Source organism: Bubalus kerabau, chromosome 5 (genome assembly GCF_029407905.1).
Source record: "Bubalus kerabau isolate K-KA32 ecotype Philippines breed swamp buffalo chromosome 5, PCC_UOA_SB_1v2, whole genome shotgun sequence".
In the NCBI taxonomy this organism is placed as follows: domain Eukaryota; kingdom Metazoa; phylum Chordata; class Mammalia; order Artiodactyla; family Bovidae; genus Bubalus; species Bubalus kerabau.
The window spans coordinates 26,990,435-26,997,482 of record NC_073628.1 but is presented as its reverse complement, the minus strand read 5'-3'; the positions used below and the strand labels follow the sequence as shown (position 1 = coordinate 26,997,482).

The 7,048-nt window shown below is 48.4% G+C and overlaps 1 long non-coding RNA gene across 1 annotated transcript; it reads right to left on the bottom strand.

Annotated features, from left to right (window-relative positions):
• Positions 1-207: 207 nt before the first annotated feature.
• LOC129653814 (uncharacterized) lies at positions 208-2,291 on the bottom strand. The gene is made up of 3 exons (XR_008715216.1): positions 1,824-2,291; positions 1,136-1,186; positions 208-574 (listed from the first exon to the last, which is right to left on the bottom strand). It is a non-coding gene; the product is annotated as an uncharacterized LOC129653814 (long non-coding RNA).
• Between the last annotated feature and the right edge of the window lie 4,757 nt (positions 2,292-7,048).

Below are 7,048 nucleotides of genomic sequence, written 5' to 3'. Positions count from 1 at the left end.
CAGAAAGATCCCCTGGAGAAGGAAATGGCAACCCACTCCAGTATTCTTGCCTGGGAAATCCCACGAACAGAAGAGCCTGGCGGGCTACAGCCCATGGAATCTCAGAAGAGTTGGACACAACTTAGTGACTGAACAACAACAACTAAATACATATGTATGGTTGTTTATTGTCTTCCCTCCCATCCATGCATTTAGGTTTTATGAGAACATAGATACAGTGCCTAGAACAGTTCCTAGAACACAACTTGGCCCTCGGTGGATGTTTGCTGAATGAATAAGTGAGAGCTTTTTCATGTTCAAGTGCTCCTATATGCTTTGCAGTCCAGAAATGTTACTCAGCATATTTCACAGGCTGTAGGTTACCAGTCAGTGTCACCTCCTCCAAGCGGTTTTCTTTTTCCCAGTCTTAACCCTGATTCCTTCTGGGCTCTCGCAGCTGGTTTGCCTTCGTCTGTCACAGCTAGAAACATAGCACCCTGCGGTGGTCTGCTGCAAGCCTGTCATTCCCATTCGAGTCTGTGCATCTGGACCCTGCCTCACTTCTGGTTGCTCTAACCAAGAGCCTGGTGCTCAGCTGAATGAAAGAAACAGTCGAGGTGAGATAAGGAAAGAGCAAGTGCATAGAAAACAGTTTTCCCAAGGGCACTAAACGGTCACAGGCTGATCAGACAGTTGAGCCCATGCTGTGACCTGAGGGGCTGACATACGTCCCAACTGTCCAGCCACAGAGTTACCCCCAGTCCTCTGGAGACCGGCCCTAGCAGGCCTGCCTGTCAGGTGGCCCCTTATCTGTTCCCAGGACTCTCCCTTGAGGGACAGAGATGAAGTCCAGCAGGGGCAGAGGGAGGAATGGGTATGGTAGTCTTGGTCAGGAGCCCCAACATCATTAAAGCCCAGAGGTCAGCTGGGGTCTGCAGGAGGCTCACCAGGAGTCGGGAGAGGAGGGCTGGAACGAAGGTAGTGGGGCCCCAAAGACCAGCTGAACTCATCCTCCAAAGACACAGTGATATGCGCTCTCATGCTCTGCCTGGCAACCCTGCTTCTACAGGACGGAGTGGGCAAGTCGTGCTGGGCAAGCGCTCAGGATTCTGGAGCACCCAGTGGTTTTCAATCAGGTGGTATACATCAGAATTACCTGCAAAGCATCTTGCAGGGATTCAGGAATCTTGAGGTGGGGTCCTGGTACCTGTGTGATTAAGCTCCACAGATGAGTCTGACGTATGACGTGAGTCAAGAACTTTGGAGCACAAGCTTTGCAACAGACACATCCAGGTTCAAGCCCTAGCTCAGTAACTAATGATCTGTGTGGCAATAACTCTCTGAGCCTTACTCTCATCATCTGTAAAATGGGGACAACTTTACAGGGAGGTTTGAGGATTAAATGACATACTGACATCACTTAGCAATGAGTTGTGTGTTTAATAAGTGTGTAAGCACTAGTAAATGGTGGCTCAAAGAAGAAAAGTTTGGGGCCTAGGAAGAATAAGAATCTATGGGCCTTGGGTATTCCCTGACTCTCCAGTGGTTAGGACAGACTCAAGGTTTTCACTGCCATGGCCCAGTTCAATTCCTGGTCAAGGAACTAAGATTCTGTAAGCCACGTGGAACAGCCAGAAAAAAAGAACCTATGAGTCAAACCATTGTCACCTATGAACCAAGAACCCAAGAGAACCCTGATCTGAGTCCCAGGACAACTAAATGAGTTGTAACGGGAAGTTAGAACAGTTGTAACTATTAGTAACAGGAAGCCCCAAGCCAGGGGCTGCTCCTGCCCACAGTAACCTGACTGGGCTCCTCTGCCACCCTCATCCCACCTCTCCTACCTGCCTTGTCTGCTCTTCCAAGGAGGACGGCCCCTTCTGCAGGAGAGTCAAGGGCAGGGCTTCCACACCATGGCCCCTGGGCCAGCTGCTCATCTGTCAGGGGCCCATGTCCCCAAGGCCACCGCTCTGCGGAGCTCAGCCTGGTCTGCAGGGGCCAGGCCAGCTTGTCTGCACCACAGCCGCGGGCCCTGCCAGAGGAGAGATAAACCAATCTCTTGCTAAGAGGATTTGCGAAATAGACAGCACATTAACTAAGCATATGCAGCTCCTGGGCTGATGTCTTGCTTTCTTTTCTGCCTTCTTCTCTTCTTTTTTTTTGAAGCAAAATAATTTCTCTTCCTCCAGAAGACAGAGAATTGAACTCTACTCTCTGGCTAGCATTTTTTCAATCCCAGGACCTTTACTCTGGTCAGAGAAGATGCTGCAAGGGAATGCTCAGGAAGAATGGTGGTGAATAAAGCCACTCTCTTAGACAGATTTAAAAGCAGACTTGTCACTTCAACCCCTCCTGCCACCTGCCCCACCCTGAAGGCTCCATCTTGCCAGAGAGGGCTGAGTCAGCCAGCTGGGGGATTCCTGTTCACAAGCTCCCTATAGAGCCAGCCCCTTCAAGACTTGGGATCATTCAGACAAACCTAGCTTTCTTCTAATAGGTAAATAGCAAGTCAGGTTTAATTCTAAATAAGGACACTATTTCACATCCATTGCATTCATGCAGACATTACAGAGAGGCTTAAAAGAAGAAAATAAAATCACTAAAATCCACATCTTAGAAGCACTGTCAATGCGTTTTCCTCCTGACTTCTCTACAGATACACACACACACACAGACCACGCTGTACAAACATGTGTGCCATGTGCTTCCTAATTTCCACTGAAATGTCTTTTGATTATCTCTGTCATGGCAGTACTAGCGATGATGGTACAGATACTTTTCATTCCAGGACAGTGTCCCATTGGAGGAGAAGGAAAATGGAAGGGAGAGGAGGTGGGGGAGGAGAAGAGGAGTATTGCCAGATCTCACCCAGGGATTACCCTGAGTTGGGCACTGCGCTAAGGGCTTTACATACCTTGTTTTAGTCTATCCTGATGACAACATCACAGACCTGTGTTACTATTTTCTTCTTTTATTTTTTTTTTTCCTTCTTTTTGAGACCTGTGCTATTATTAGCAGCCTACTTTTACAGATGATGAAACTATAGTTCAGAGGGATAAAGGAAAAGTGGTTCCAGTTCCAGGGTAGGTAAGGGGCCGAGGTGAGGCTTAAATCCAGTCTCTCTAACTCCAGACTCCACAGCCTGGGCTCTTAACCACTGTTCTATCATGTAACCATCTAATCTCTAATCTAAACAGAGTTTTATTCTTATAGAAAGACCTTTTAAATTTATCTTTTGCCCATGTCAGGTGGCATATGGGATCTTAGCTCCCAACCAAGGATTGAACCTGAGTCCCCTGCGTTGGAAGCATGGAGTCTTAACCACTGGACTGCTAGGGGAGTCCCATAGATGGACCTTCTATGGAGACATGTGAGCTGATCAGGCTCCTTTCAGCCTTCCTGATCAGGAAGTTTATCCTCTTCCTGCCCTGGGGTATTACTTTTATTTTCATAGTCCATGATGGCTGTGAGAGCTACAGCCATCATATCAAAATTCCGTGCAGCCAGATGGAGGAAGTAACAAAGAAGGATGTGGCCCCTCTCTTTGCCTGCTGATACACAACTTAGAAAACTTAGTAAAATATCCACATTTAGCTACAAGGGAAGCTGGGAAGTATAGTGTTTAGCAGCATCCATATGCACCTAGCTTAATATTGGAGTTTTGTTGGCAATGGAAGGAAAAAAAAAAGTATGTTCCAGTCCCCCTGTAGATCTAGGTACTAGGAAAGCGTTGGGCCTGAAGGTCAGGCATAATCTGGGCAAGGAAAAGCTATCTCCATAAAAACATTATAATCACGATAGTTAGCATTTATCCAGCACAGCGTATGCCCCAACACTGCAAGCTAGTGCTTGTATGTCCTCTCTGATCTCACAGGAGAGTTGAAAACCAAGCCCAGATGATTCTCTCTTACATACTGAGTACCTACTGTGTGCATTTCATTCTGACATCTGACATCCAGGCCTCTGCTTTGCCTCACAAGATGACCTCCTGCAAGGAAGGAACTATGACCCCCATTTCACCGATGAAGAATTGAATGTAGCAAAGTGATACAAGTTGTTCACATCAGCTGTGAATAGTGAAGCTAGAATTAAGCACTACTCCATCTGAAACAGCTTCCCTCATAGCTCAGTTGGTAAAGAATCTGCCTGCAATGCAGGAGACCCAGGTTCAATTCCTGGGTCAGGAAGATCTGCTGGAAAAGGGATAGGCTACCCACTCCAATATTCTTGGGCTTCCCTGGTGGCTCAGCTGGTAAAGAATCTGTCTGCAATACAGGAGACCTGGGTTTGATCCCTGGGTTGGGAAGATCCAGAAGTACTGTAATTGAAATGTGAGGCCTCCTGGACAGTTTGTCTAATGTTTTTGGGCTTCCCTTGTGACTCAGCTGGGTAAAGAATCTGCCCACAATGCGGGAGACCTGGGTTCAATCCCTGGGTCAAGAAGATCCCCTGGAGAAGGGAAAGGCTACCCACTCTAGTATTCTGGCCTGGAGAATTCCATGGACTGTATAGTCTCAAAGAGTCAGACACGACTGAGAGACTTTCACTTTCTGTCTGAAACCAAAATCTCTGTCTTTTCCCTGTGATAATGCAGAATGCCCCTTTCCTCAAGGAAGCAGTGTTAGAAGTGAGAGCAGAGAGAAGAAGGTACCACAATGTCAGACTATAGAACCCCCTTCCTCCCCTCTCCCCATCTCTATAGTGGCTTAAGACACCAGTGTGGAGTCCAGAGTTGAGGTGCATGTGGGGCTTCAGCGAAGGCGTGGTGTCTGGGAAAGGGATGAGGGTCTTGGGCCTTCATAGTCCCAGGGACCCTCCCTTGGCTGAGACAGTCTCACCACCTCTGCTGATGGGGTGAGAGGGCCTCCTGGACACTGCCTGCCCTGTCCAGGGAGAAGCAGACCCTTGGAGAACAATAGAGATGCTGTGTCTGGGGCAGTACTGACTACACAACAGGCTCCTGAGAGCAGACACCCCAGTGTCCTCCGATAGACTGGCCTGTCCAACTGACTCAAAGTACCCCAGTGGAGAAAACTGTCTGCTTTTCTTCAAAGACATGAGGACAGGCAGGGCCACCCTGCAGACTGGCAGTTCTATTGGTTGGCATCTGAAACGCTGCACCAAGAACTTGGCCCCATGCTTTGCACATTTATTGCTGCTCAGTCGCTAAGTTGTGTCCAACTCTTTTGCGACCCCGTGACTACAGCCTGCCAGGCTCCTCTGTCCATAGAATTTCCCAGGCAAGAATATTGGAGTGGGTTTCCATTTCTTCCTCCAAGGGATCTTCCCGACCCAGGGATCGAACCCATGTCTCCTGCATTGGCAGGCAGCTTCTTTACCACTGAGCCACAGGGGAAGCCCCTGCCTTGCACATAGGCACACTCAATTTGGCATTTGGTACGTCTTGGTACCATTTGGCAGCTTGGTACGTCTCAGTAATGATACAGTGATAAATGCTTGTTTAAGTGTCTGTCTACAATGCGGGAGACCTGGGTTCAATCCCTGGGTTGGGAAGATCCCCTGGAGAAGAAAATGGCAATCTACTCCATTACTATTGCCTGGAAAATCCCATGGACGGAGGAGCCTGGTAGGCTACAGCCCATGGGGTTGCAAAGAGTCGGACACGACTGAGCGACTTCACTTTCACTTTCATTGAGAACTAACTAGGTGTTAAGCACAGAATGTTCTGTTCACTAATTTAATTCTTATATCCACACTGTGGGGTGTTATGACCCCCCAGTCGCCAGTTCAGAGGTGAAGAAACTGGTCTTATGAAAAAAAGCACTGAAGCACACAGCTGGGAAGGGGCAGGCCTGCGATGTGAACCCAAGGCCATCTGACTCCAGCATCCTCACCCTACCCTGATCTTCCTTCACCACCTGTACATCAGCAAGATCCAAAATGGCCTGCCTGAGTTATTCTCAAGGAGAATACACTCTATGCACAGCCATTCCCTGCCTGGTTAATAGCTACAGATTGAATCCATGAAAGGGATGACGAATCCTCAAATGTATGGAAATGTTACTGGTCTAGTAAACTTGGTGACAGCGTCACCATTTACAGTAGCTTTTGGTCACTTTGTGGGCTTCCATGGTGGCTCAGTGGGTAAAGAATCTGCCTGCAATGCATGAGACCTGGGTTCGATACGTGGGTTGGGAAGATCCCCCGGAGAGGGGAACAGCTACCCACTCCAGTATTCTGGCCTAGAGAAGTCCATGGACTGTATAGAATCTAATGGAAGTTAAAGGATAAGAATGCATGTGTTCAACTCGATTCCCAGGTGCCATATTTAAATATTAAATACAGGTGACTTCTGGAGACCATGTGTCCCCAAGGAATAACTGTAATCATTGAATTAACAGAGGCAGAGAGGATTTTGGGGGTAGATGGGCCTTTCAGTGTCTCCTAAATCAAGCCCTATATGCTGGGAGCTTCCTGGTAGTCTGGCCCCAGGCAGGAAGGGAGGGTAAAGATGGAAGAAGTAAGTGAACCTTCCCTTCCTCTTCTCCACTCTATCACCTCCCACTTGGACTTGAAACCCAGAGGAAATCTCAAGTTATAGGGTTCTGGCATGAAAAGTCAGATAGGAAGAGCCTTGGATAGTATCATCTGGCCTCAAGACTCTCCAGAAATCCACACATGCCCTTTGTGGGTGGGAACATCAGCACTTGAGCTGGGCAAGTGACTTGCCTAAGGTCACACAGCAAGTTTATAGCCTGCTGAGGAGCTAGTGACTCCAGACTCCCAGGCCTGTGCTTTGTCCTTGGCACCTTGTTGATTTCCACACCTTGTTGATTTCCAGAGGGCAGGTGCAAGGGAGGTGCTTGTGGTAAGTTTCAGGGCAGGACCAAGGTGCAACAGAGTCTGCAGCCTCAGCCTCCAGGGAACAGGAAGGACTGAAGACATCTCCAGAAACTGGGATTTCTCCTGGCCTTGGGGATAAAACTGTTCCATCACCTTATATGGAAGTCCTCCCTAGCTCTGTCTGGAAGAGTGCCTGCTGGGCCAGGGGTGAGGGCAGGCAGATGAAAGTCCCATGCCAGCTGCCAGAGACTCAACACTGGGAGGT